Below are 12,462 nucleotides of genomic sequence, written 5' to 3'. Positions count from 1 at the left end.
GCCGCCCACGTAGGGACTCGAACCCTAGACCCTCAGATTAAAAGTCTGATGCTCTACCGACTGAGCTACGCAGGCTACTTAGAGAACACTCCCAAATTTTGCACATTTATAATTAACAGTTTCTCTCAAAACTTTTTGTTATACCACAGAATAGTTGATATAAAAGACCAGATTTATTTTACAAGTCTACTTAATACGATACGATTCTATTGTTTTATTTGACCCGTTTGCATCGAAATTAAAAGAAAATCAAAACTTATGATCGATGCTTTTCTATATAAATACCATGCAGCTGTGTCCATCGTCAGCTGCTAATAAAATTGCAATCAGACGACATTGTAGAGTCGTTCAAACTTAGGTATAGGGATCACACCTATAACATGTATAAACAAATGATGTCTAGAACAGAAACGATATCAATCCACCTCAAAGGAGCAAAAATTACAATCGCCCACGTAGGGACTCGAACCCTAGACCCTCAGATTAAAAGTCTGATGCTCTACCGACTGAGCTACGCAGGCTGACGATAATGTTTAGAAAACAATATAGTTTATACCTTTCATTTAGCATATAGATAATGTACGGTAAGCATATATATAATGTACGGTACAACTTCGTTAACAGAGTCATTTCAAATTTATAGAAATTTTAAGACAGATCAACTTATTTACAACTGTTCTGCTCTCAATTTGCTTTATGATATAGACTTCTCACACAAGGAAATCCCGAAATTGCTATTATTATTCTGGGAAACTGTAGGTTTGCCTGGCCTGAAACGAATTAAGAACACTAAATCAAATTTCTCTTAGTCAAAATGCAGGTCAAGAACATAACGTTAGTGAAAAAAAGTCTTGAAGAATTTGCTTTTTAGCGGGAATATCGTTTTCTGATGCAACGCGTGTGATTGGTTGCACTCTATATAGTTAAAAGTCATAACTGTATCTCATGAGCAGAGTGGCGCAGTGGAAGCGTGCTGGGCCCATAACCCAGAGGTCCGTGGATCGAAACCACGCTCTGCTAATTATTTTTTCTCATTGACGAAAATCTTTTTTCAGGCGACTGTCAGGAAATGATGACAAACGAAATTAATGTCAAAATAAAGTTGATCGTAAAACTATGACTCTATCCTGAAAAATCAACTAATTCAGTATGAAAAATATCACATGTATGTAATAAGTTGGTGAAATCCCTCAATATGTAAACGTTTGAATCCTCAAAGTAGTCATTTATGCAGCTATAAGATACATGTGCTACTCATTAATCAACAAAAGTTGAAACAAACCAGATAAAGAATCATGAATACCTATTCGAACGTTCGAAAATAAATGCTCATATTGATGATATATCAGTCCACATATTATATAAACCTATCTTTCGTCACGGAAAGAGGCGGTGGAGATCATGTTGTCGTTTACTTTGACGTTTTTCATGTTTTGCAAGCACAACTTGTTTTCGAATCTATCCATAACAAGAACACATAGTACTATAACAAAAAAGTTTGCAAAAAATACAGCCGCCCACGTAGGGACTCGAACCCTAGACCCTCAGATTAAAAGTCTGATGCTCTACCGACTGAGCTACGCAGGCTACTTAGAGAACACTCCCAAATTTTGCACATTTATAATTAACAGTTTCTCTCAAAACTTTTTGTTATACCACAGAATAGTTGATATAAAAGACCAGATTTATTTTACAAGTCTACTTAATACGATACGATTCTATTGTTTTATTTGACCCGTTTGCATCGAAATTAAAAGAAAATCAAAACTTATGATCGATGCTTTTCTATATAAATACCATGCAGCTGTGTCCATCGTCAGCTGCTAATAAAATTGCAATCAGACGACATTGTAGAGTCGTTCAAACTTAGGTATAGGGATCACACCTATAACATGTATAAACAAATGATGTCTAGAACAGAAACGATATCAATCCACCTCAAGGAGCAAAAATTACAATCGCCCACGTAGGGACTCGAACCCTAGACCCTCAGATTAAAAGTCTGATGCTCTACCGACTGAGCTACGCAGGCTGACGATAATGTTTAGAAAACAATATAGTTTATACCTTTCATTTAGCATATAGATAATGTACGGTAAGCATATATATAATGTACGGTACAACTTCGTTAACAGAGTCATTTCAAATTTATAGAAATTTTAAGACAGATCAACTTATTTACAACTGTTCTGCTCTCAATTTGCTTTATGATATAGACTTCTCACACAAGGAAATCCCGAAATTGCTATTATTATTCTGGGAAACGTAGGTTTGCCTGGCCTGAAACGAATTAAGAACACTAAATCAAATTTCTCTTAGTCAAAATGCAGGTCAAGAACATAACGTTAGTGAAAAAAAGTCTTGAAGAATTTGCTTTTTAGCGGGAATATCGTTTTCTGATGCAACGCGTGTGATTGGTTGCACTCTATATAGTTAAAAGTCATAACTGTATCTCATGAGCAGAGTGGCGCAGTGGAAGCGTGCTGGGCCCATAACCCAGAGGTCCGTGGATCGAAACCACGCTCTGCTAATTATTTTTTCTCATTGACGAAAATCTTTTTTCAGGCGACTGTCAGGAAATGATGACAAACGAAATTAATGTCAAAATAAAGTTGATCGTAAAACTATGACTCTATCCTGAAAAATCAACTAATTCAGTATGAAAAATATCACATGTATGTAATAAGTTGGTGAAATCCCTCAATATGTAAACGTTTGAATCCTCAAAGTAGTCATTTATGCAGCTATAAGATACATGTGCTACTCATTAATCAACAAAAGTTGAAACAAACCAGATAAAGAATCATGAATACCTATTCGAACGTTCGAAAATAAATGCTCATATTGATGATATATCAGTCCACATATTATATAAACCTATCTTTCGTCACGGAAAGAGGCGGTGGAGATCATGTTGTCGTTTACTTTGACGTTTTTCATGTTTTGCAAGCACAACTTGTTTTCGAATCTATCCATAACAAGAACACATAGTACTATAACAAAAAAGTTTGCAAAAAATACAGCCGCCCACGTAGGGACTCGAACCCTAGACCCTCAGATTAAAAGTCTGATGCTCTACCGACTGAGCTACGCAGGCTACTTAGAGAACACTCCCAAATTTTGCACATTTATAATTAACAGTTTCTCTCAAAACTTTTTGTTATACCACAGAATAGTTGATATAAAAGACCAGATTTATTTTACAAGTCTACTTAATACGATACGATTCTATTGTTTTATTTGACCCGTTTGCATCGAAATTAAAAGAAAATCAAAACTTATGATCGATGCTTTTCTATATAAATACCATGCAGCTGTGTCCATCGTCAGCTGCTAATAAAATTGCAATCAGACGACATTGTAGAGTCGTTCAAACTTAGGTATAGGGATCACACCTATAACATGTATAAACAAATGATGTCTAGAACAGAAACGATATCAATCCACCTCAAAGGAGCAAAAATTACAATCGCCCACGTAGGGACTCGAACCCTAGACCCTCAGATTAAAAGTCTGATGCTCTACCGACTGAGCTACGCAGGCTGACGATAATGTTTAGAAAACAATATAGTTTATACCTTTCATTTAGCATATAGATAATGTACGGTAAGCATATATATAATGTACGGTACAACTTCGTTAACAGAGTCATTTCAAATTTATAGAAATTTTAAGACAGATCAACTTATTTACAACTGTTCTGCTCTCAATTTGCTTTATGATATAGACTTCTCACACAAGGAAATCCCGAAATTGCTATTATTATTCTGGGAAACGTAGGTTTGCCTGGCCTGAAACGAATTAAGAACACTAAATCAAATTTCTCTTAGTCAAAATGCAGGTCAAGAACATAACGTTAGTGAAAAAAAGTCTTGAAGAATTTGCTTTTTAGCGGGAATATCGTTTTCTGATGCAACGCGTGTGATTGGTTGCACTCTATATAGTTAAAAGTCATAACTGTATCTCATGAGCAGAGTGGCGCAGTGGAAGCGTGCTGGGCCCATAACCCAGAGGTCCGTGGATCGAAACCACGCTCTGCTAATTATTTTTTCTCATTGACGAAAATCTTTTTTCAGGCGACTGTCAGGAAATGATGACAAACGAAATTAATGTCAAAATAAAGTTGATCGTAAAACTATGACTCTATCCTGAAAAATCAACTAATTCAGTATGAAAAATATCACATGTATGTAATAAGTTGGTGAAATCCCTCAATATGTAAACGTTTGAATCCTCAAAGTAGTCATTTATGCAGCTATAAGATACATGTGCTACTCATTAATCAACAAAAGTTGAAACAAACCAGATAAAGAATCATGAATACCTATTCGAACGTTCGAAAATAAATGCTCATATTGATGATATATCAGTCCACATATTATATAAACCTATCTTTCGTCACGGAAAGAGGCGGTGGAGATCATGTTGTCGTTTACTTTGACGTTTTTCATGTTTTGCAAGCACAACTTGTTTTCGAATCTATCCATAACAAGAACACATAGTACTATAACAAAAAAGTTTGCAAAAAATACAGCCGCCCACGTAGGGACTCGAACCCTAGACCCTCAGATTAAAAGTCTGATGCTCTACCGACTGAGCTACGCAGGCTACTTAGAGAACACTCCCAAATTTTGCACATTTATAATTAACAGTTTCTCTCAAAACTTTTTGTTATACCACAGAATAGTTGATATAAAAGACCAGATTTATTTTACAAGTCTACTTAATACGATACGATTCTATTGTTTTATTTGACCCGTTTGCATCGAAATTAAAAGAAAATCAAAACTTATGATCGATGCTTTTCTATATAAATACCATGCAGCTGTGTCCATCGTCAGCTGCTAATAAAATTGCAATCAGACGACATTGTAGAGTCGTTCAAACTTAGGTATAGGGATCACACCTATAACATGTATAAACAAATGATGTCTAGAACAGAAACGATATCAATCCACCTCAAAGGAGCAAAAATTACAATCGCCCACGTAGGGACTCGAACCCTAGACCCTCAGATTAAAAGTCTGATGCTCTACCGACTGAGCTACGCAGGCTGACGATAATGTTTAGAAAACAATATAGTTTATACCTTTCATTTAGCATATAGATAATGTACGGTAAGCATATATATAATGTACGGTACAACTTCGTTAACAGAGTCATTTCAAATTTATAGAAATTTTAAGACAGATCAACTTATTTACAACTGTTCTGCTCTCAATTTGCTTTATGATATAGACTTCTCACACAAGGAAATCCCGAAATTGCTATTATTATTCTGGGAAACGTAGGTTTGCCTGGCCTGAAACGAATTAAGAACACTAAATCAAATTTCTCTTAGTCAAAATGCAGGTCAAGAACATAACGTTAGTGAAAAAAAGTCTTGAAGAATTTGCTTTTTAGCGGGAATATCGTTTTCTGATGCAACGCGTGTGATTGGTTGCACTCTATATAGTTAAAAGTCATAACTGTATCTCATGAGCAGAGTGGCGCAGTGGAAGCGTGCTGGGCCCATAACCCAGAGGTCCGTGGATCGAAACCACGCTCTGCTAATTATTTTTTCTCATTGACGAAAATCTTTTTTCAGGCGACTGTCAGGAAATGATGACAAACGAAATTAATGTCAAAATAAAGTTGATCGTAAAACTATGACTCTATCCTGAAAAATCAACTAATTCAGTATGAAAAATATCACATGTATGTAATAAGTTGGTGAAATCCCTCAATATGTAAACGTTTGAATCCTCAAAGTAGTCATTTATGCAGCTATAAGATACATGTGCTACTCATTAATCAACAAAAGTTGAAACAAACCAGATAAAGAATCATGAATACCTATTCGAACGTTCGAAAATAAATGCTCATATTGATGATATATCAGTCCACATATTATATAAACCTATCTTTCGTCACGGAAAGAGGCGGTGGAGATCATGTTGTCGTTTACTTTGACGTTTTTCATGTTTTGCAAGCACAACTTGTTTTCGAATCTATCCATAACAAGAACACATAGTACTATAACAAAAAAGTTTGCAAAAAATACAGCCGCCCACGTAGGGACTCGAACCCTAGACCCTCAGATTAAAAGTCTGATGCTCTACCGACTGAGCTACGCAGGCTACTTAGAGAACACTCCCAAATTTTGCACATTTATAATTAACAGTTTCTCTCAAAACTTTTTGTTATACCACAGAATAGTTGATATAAAAGACCAGATTTATTTTACAAGTCTACTTAATACGATACGATTCTATTGTTTTATTTGACCCGTTTGCATCGAAATTAAAAGAAAATCAAAACTTATGATCGATGCTTTTCTATATAAATACCATGCAGCTGTGTCCATCGTCAGCTGCTAATAAAATTGCAATCAGACGACATTGTAGAGTCGTTCAAACTTAGGTATAGGGATCACACCTATAACATGTATAAACAAATGATGTCTAGAACAGAAACGATATCAATCCACCTCAAAGGAGCAAAAATTACAATCGCCCACGTAGGGACTCGAACCCTAGACCCTCAGATTAAAAGTCTGATGCTCTACCGACTGAGCTACGCAGGCTGACGATAATGTTTAGAAAACAATATAGTTTATACCTTTCATTTAGCATATAGATAATGTACGGTAAGCATATATATAATGTACGGTACAACTTCGTTAACAGAGTCATTTCAAATTTATAGAAATTTTAAGACAGATCAACTTATTTACAACTGTTCTGCTCTCAATTTGCTTTATGATATAGACTTCTCACACAAGGAAATCCCGAAATTGCTATTATTATTCTGGGAAACGTAGGTTTGCCTGGCCTGAAACGAATTAAGAACACTAAATCAAATTTCTCTTAGTCAAAATGCAGGTCAAGAACATAACGTTAGTGAAAAAAAGTCTTGAAGAATTTGCTTTTTAGCGGGAATATCGTTTTCTGATGCAACGCGTGTGATTGGTTGCACTCTATATAGTTAAAAGTCATAACTGTATCTCATGAGCAGAGTGGCGCAGTGGAAGCGTGCTGGGCCCATAACCCAGAGGTCCGTGGATCGAAACCACGCTCTGCTAATTATTTTTTCTCATTGACGAAAATCTTTTTTCAGGCGACTGTCAGGAAATGATGACAAACGAAATTAATGTCAAAATAAAGTTGATCGTAAAACTATGACTCTATCCTGAAAAATCAACTAATTCAGTATGAAAAATATCACATGTATGTAATAAGTTGGTGAAATCCCTCAATATGTAAACGTTTGAATCCTCAAAGTAGTCATTTATGCAGCTATAAGATACATGTGCTACTCATTAATCAACAAAAGTTGAAACAAACCAGATAAAGAATCATGAATACCTATTCGAACGTTCGAAAATAAATGCTCATATTGATGATATATCAGTCCACATATTATATAAACCTATCTTTCGTCACGGAAAGAGGCGGTGGAGATCATGTTGTCGTTTACTTTGACGTTTTTCATGTTTTGCAAGCACAACTTGTTTTCGAATCTATCCATAACAAGAACACATAGTACTATAACAAAAAAGTTTGCAAAAAATACAGCCGCCCACGTAGGGACTCGAACCCTAGACCCTCAGATTAAAAGTCTGATGCTCTACCGACTGAGCTACGCAGGCTACTTAGAGAACACTCCCAAATTTTGCACATTTATAATTAACAGTTTCTCTCAAAACTTTTTGTTATACCACAGAATAGTTGATATAAAAGACCAGATTTATTTTACAAGTCTACTTAATACGATACGATTCTATTGTTTTATTTGACCCGTTTGCATCGAAATTAAAAGAAAATCAAAACTTATGATCGATGCTTTTCTATATAAATACCATGCAGCTGTGTCCATCGTCAGCTGCTAATAAAATTGCAATCAGACGACATTGTAGAGTCGTTCAAACTTAGGTATAGGGATCACACCTATAACATGTATAAACAAATGATGTCTAGAACAGAAACGATATCAATCCACCTCAAAGGAGCAAAAATTACAATCGCCCACGTAGGGACTCGAACCCTAGACCCTCAGATTAAAAGTCTGATGCTCTACCGACTGAGCTACGCAGGCTGACGATAATGTTTAGAAAACAATATAGTTTATACCTTTCATTTAGCATATAGATAATGTACGGTAAGCATATATATAATGTACGGTACAACTTCGTTAACAGAGTCATTTCAAATTTATAGAAATTTTAAGACAGATCAACTTATTTACAACTGTTCTGCTCTCAATTTGCTTTATGATATAGACTTCTCACACAAGGAAATCCCGAAATTGCTATTATTATTCTGGGAAACGTAGGTTTGCCTGGCCTGAAACGAATTAAGAACACTAAATCAAATTTCTCTTAGTCAAAATGCAGGTCAAGAACATAACGTTAGTGAAAAAAAGTCTTGAAGAATTTGCTTTTTAGCGGGAATATCGTTTTCTGATGCAACGCGTGTGATTGGTTGCACTCTATATAGTTAAAAGTCATAACTGTATCTCATGAGCAGAGTGGCGCAGTGGAAGCGTGCTGGGCCCATAACCCAGAGGTCCGTGGATCGAAACCACGCTCTGCTAATTATTTTTTCTCATTGACGAAAATCTTTTTTCAGGCGACTGTCAGGAAATGATGACAAACGAAATTAATGTCAAAATAAAGTTGATCGTAAAACTATGACTCTATCCTGAAAAATCAACTAATTCAGTATGAAAAATATCACATGTATGTAATAAGTTGGTGAAATCCCTCAATATGTAAACGTTTGAATCCTCAAAGTAGTCATTTATGCAGCTATAAGATACATGTGCTACTCATTAATCAACAAAAGTTGAAACAAACCAGATAAAGAATCATGAATACCTATTCGAACGTTCGAAAATAAATGCTCATATTGATGATATATCAGTCCACATATTATATAAACCTATCTTTCGTCACGGAAAGAGGCGGTGGAGATCATGTTGTCGTTTACTTTGACGTTTTTCATGTTTTGCAAGCACAACTTGTTTTCGAATCTATCCATAACAAGAACACATAGTACTATAACAAAAAAGTTTGCAAAAAATACAGCCGCCCACGTAGGGACTCGAACCCTAGACCCTCAGATTAAAAGTCTGATGCTCTACCGACTGAGCTACGCAGGCTACTTAGAGAACACTCCCAAATTTTGCACATTTATAATTAACAGTTTCTCTCAAAACTTTTTGTTATACCACAGAATAGTTGATATAAAAGACCAGATTTATTTTACAAGTCTACTTAATACGATACGATTCTATTGTTTTATTTGACCCGTTTGCATCGAAATTAAAAGAAAATCAAAACTTATGATCGATGCTTTTCTATATAAATACCATGCAGCTGTGTCCATCGTCAGCTGCTAATAAAATTGCAATCAGACGACATTGTAGAGTCGTTCAAACTTAGGTATAGGGATCACACCTATAACATGTATAAACAAATGATGTCTAGAACAGAAACGATATCAATCCACCTCAAAGGAGCAAAAATTACAATCGCCCACGTAGGGACTCGAACCCTAGACCCTCAGATTAAAAGTCTGATGCTCTACCGACTGAGCTACGCAGGCTGACGATAATGTTTAGAAAACAATATAGTTTATACCTTTCATTTAGCATATAGATAATGTACGGTAAGCATATATATAATGTACGGTACAACTTCGTTAACAGAGTCATTTCAAATTTATAGAAATTTTAAGACAGATCAACTTATTTACAACTGTTCTGCTCTCAATTTGCTTTATGATATAGACTTCTCACACAAGGAAATCCCGAAATTGCTATTATTATTCTGGGAAACGTAGGTTTGCCTGGCCTGAAACGAATTAAGAACACTAAATCAAATTTCTCTTAGTCAAAATGCAGGTCAAGAACATAACGTTAGTGAAAAAAAGTCTTGAAGAATTTGCTTTTTAGCGGGAATATCGTTTTCTGATGCAACGCGTGTGATTGGTTGCACTCTATATAGTTAAAAGTCATAACTGTATCTCATGAGCAGAGTGGCGCAGTGGAAGCGTGCTGGGCCCATAACCCAGAGGTCCGTGGATCGAAACCACGCTCTGCTAATTATTTTTTCTCATTGACGAAAATCTTTTTTCAGGCGACTGTCAGGAAATGATGACAAACGAAATTAATGTCAAAATAAAGTTGATCGTAAAACTATGACTCTATCCTGAAAAATCAACTAATTCAGTATGAAAAATATCACATGTATGTAATAAGTTGGTGAAATCCCTCAATATGTAAACGTTTGAATCCTCAAAGTAGTCATTTATGCAGCTATAAGATACATGTGCTACTCATTAATCAACAAAAGTTGAAACAAACCAGATAAAGAATCATGAATACCTATTCGAACGTTCGAAAATAAATGCTCATATTGATGATATATCAGTCCACATATTATATAAACCTATCTTTCGTCACGGAAAGAGGCGGTGGAGATCATGTTGTCGTTTACTTTGACGTTTTTCATGTTTTGCAAGCACAACTTGTTTTCGAATCTATCCATAACAAGAACACATAGTACTATAACAAAAAAGTTTGCAAAAAATACAGCCGCCCACGTAGGGACTCGAACCCTAGACCCTCAGATTAAAAGTCTGATGCTCTACCGACTGAGCTACGCAGGCTACTTAGAGAACACTCCCAAATTTTGCACATTTATAATTAACAGTTTCTCTCAAAACTTTTTGTTATACCACAGAATAGTTGATATAAAAGACCAGATTTATTTTACAAGTCTACTTAATACGATACGATTCTATTGTTTTATTTGACCCGTTTGCATCGAAATTAAAAGAAAATCAAAACTTATGATCGATGCTTTTCTATATAAATACCATGCAGCTGTGTCCATCGTCAGCTGCTAATAAAATTGCAATCAGACGACATTGTAGAGTCGTTCAAACTTAGGTATAGGGATCACACCTATAACATGTATAAACAAATGATGTCTAGAACAGAAACGATATCAATCCACCTCAAAGGAGCAAAAATTACAATCGCCCACGTAGGGACTCGAACCCTAGACCCTCAGATTAAAAGTCTGATGCTCTACCGACTGAGCTACGCAGGCTGACGATAATGTTTAGAAAACAATATAGTTTATACCTTTCATTTAGCATATAGATAATGTACGGTAAGCATATATATAATGTACGGTACAACTTCGTTAACAGAGTCATTTCAAATTTATAGAAATTTTAAGACAGATCAACTTATTTACAACTGTTCTGCTCTCAATTTGCTTTATGATATAGACTTCTCACACAAGGAAATCCCGAAATTGCTATTATTATTCTGGGAAACGTAGGTTTGCCTGGCCTGAAACGAATTAAGAACACTAAATCAAATTTCTCTTAGTCAAAATGCAGGTCAAGAACATAACGTTAGTGAAAAAAAGTCTTGAAGAATTTGCTTTTTAGCGGGAATATCGTTTTCTGATGCAACGCGTGTGATTGGTTGCACTCTATATAGTTAAAAGTCATAACTGTATCTCATGAGCAGAGTGGCGCAGTGGAAGCGTGCTGGGCCCATAACCCAGAGGTCCGTGGATCGAAACCACGCTCTGCTAATTATTTTTTCTCATTGACGAAAATCTTTTTTCAGGCGACTGTCAGGAAATGATGACAAACGAAATTAATGTCAAAATAAAGTTGATCGTAAAACTATGACTCTATCCTGAAAAATCAACTAATTCAGTATGAAAAATATCACATGTATGTAATAAGTTGGTGAAATCCCTCAATATGTAAACGTTTGAATCCTCAAAGTAGTCATTTATGCAGCTATAAGATACATGTGCTACTCATTAATCAACAAAAGTTGAAACAAACCAGATAAAGAATCATGAATACCTATTCGAACGTTCGAAAATAAATGCTCATATTGATGATATATCAGTCCACATATTATATAAACCTATCTTTCGTCACGGAAAGAGGCGGTGGAGATCATGTTGTCGTTTACTTTGACGTTTTTCATGTTTTGCAAGCACAACTTGTTTTCGAATCTATCCATAACAAGAACACATAGTACTATAACAAAAAAGTTTGCAAAAAATACAGCCGCCCACGTAGGGACTCGAACCCTAGACCCTCAGATTAAAAGTCTGATGCTCTACCGACTGAGCTACGCAGGCTACTTAGAGAACACTCCCAAATTTTGCACATTTATAATTAACAGTTTCTCTCAAAACTTTTTGTTATACCACAGAATAGTTGATATAAAAGACCAGATTTATTTTACAAGTCTACTTAATACGATACGATTCTATTGTTTTATTTGACCCGTTTGCATCGAAATTAAAAGAAAATCAAAACTTATGATCGATGCTTTTCTATATAAATACCATGCAGCTGTGTCCATCGTCAGCTGCTAATAAAATTGCAATCAGACGACATTGTAGAGTCGTTCAAACTTAGGTATAGGGATCACACC

At 35.5% G+C, this 12,462-nt stretch overlaps 6 non-coding genes across 6 annotated transcripts; all 6 read left to right on the top strand.

Annotated features, from left to right (window-relative positions):
* The first annotated feature begins 3,969 nt into the window (after window positions 1-3,969).
* Trnam-cau (transfer RNA methionine (anticodon CAU)) lies at window positions 3,970-4,041 on the top strand. Its single transcript has one exon. It is a non-coding gene; the product is annotated as a tRNA-Met (tRNA).
* Window positions 4,042-5,480: 1,439 nt separating this feature from the next.
* Window positions 5,481-5,552, top strand: Trnam-cau (transfer RNA methionine (anticodon CAU)). Its single transcript has one exon. It is a non-coding gene; the product is annotated as a tRNA-Met (tRNA).
* A 1,439-nt stretch (window positions 5,553-6,991) lies between these two features.
* Window positions 6,992-7,063, top strand: Trnam-cau (transfer RNA methionine (anticodon CAU)). Its single transcript has one exon. It is a non-coding gene; the product is annotated as a tRNA-Met (tRNA).
* Window positions 7,064-8,502: 1,439 nt separating this feature from the next.
* On the top strand, window positions 8,503-8,574 carry Trnam-cau (transfer RNA methionine (anticodon CAU)). Its single transcript has one exon. It is a non-coding gene; the product is annotated as a tRNA-Met (tRNA).
* A 1,439-nt stretch (window positions 8,575-10,013) lies between these two features.
* Window positions 10,014-10,085, top strand: Trnam-cau (transfer RNA methionine (anticodon CAU)). The gene has a single exon. It is a non-coding gene; the product is annotated as a tRNA-Met (tRNA).
* Window positions 10,086-11,524: 1,439 nt separating this feature from the next.
* On the top strand, window positions 11,525-11,596 carry Trnam-cau (transfer RNA methionine (anticodon CAU)). Its single transcript has one exon. It is a non-coding gene; the product is annotated as a tRNA-Met (tRNA).
* The last annotated feature ends 866 nt before the right edge of the window (window positions 11,597-12,462 follow it).

Source organism: Mytilus trossulus, chromosome 10 (genome assembly GCF_036588685.1).
Source record: "Mytilus trossulus isolate FHL-02 chromosome 10, PNRI_Mtr1.1.1.hap1, whole genome shotgun sequence".
NCBI lineage: Eukaryota > Metazoa > Mollusca > Bivalvia > Mytilida > Mytilidae > Mytilus > Mytilus trossulus.
Note: the sequence above shows the minus strand (reverse complement) of the source record. Positions and strands in the feature narration are given on the sequence as shown.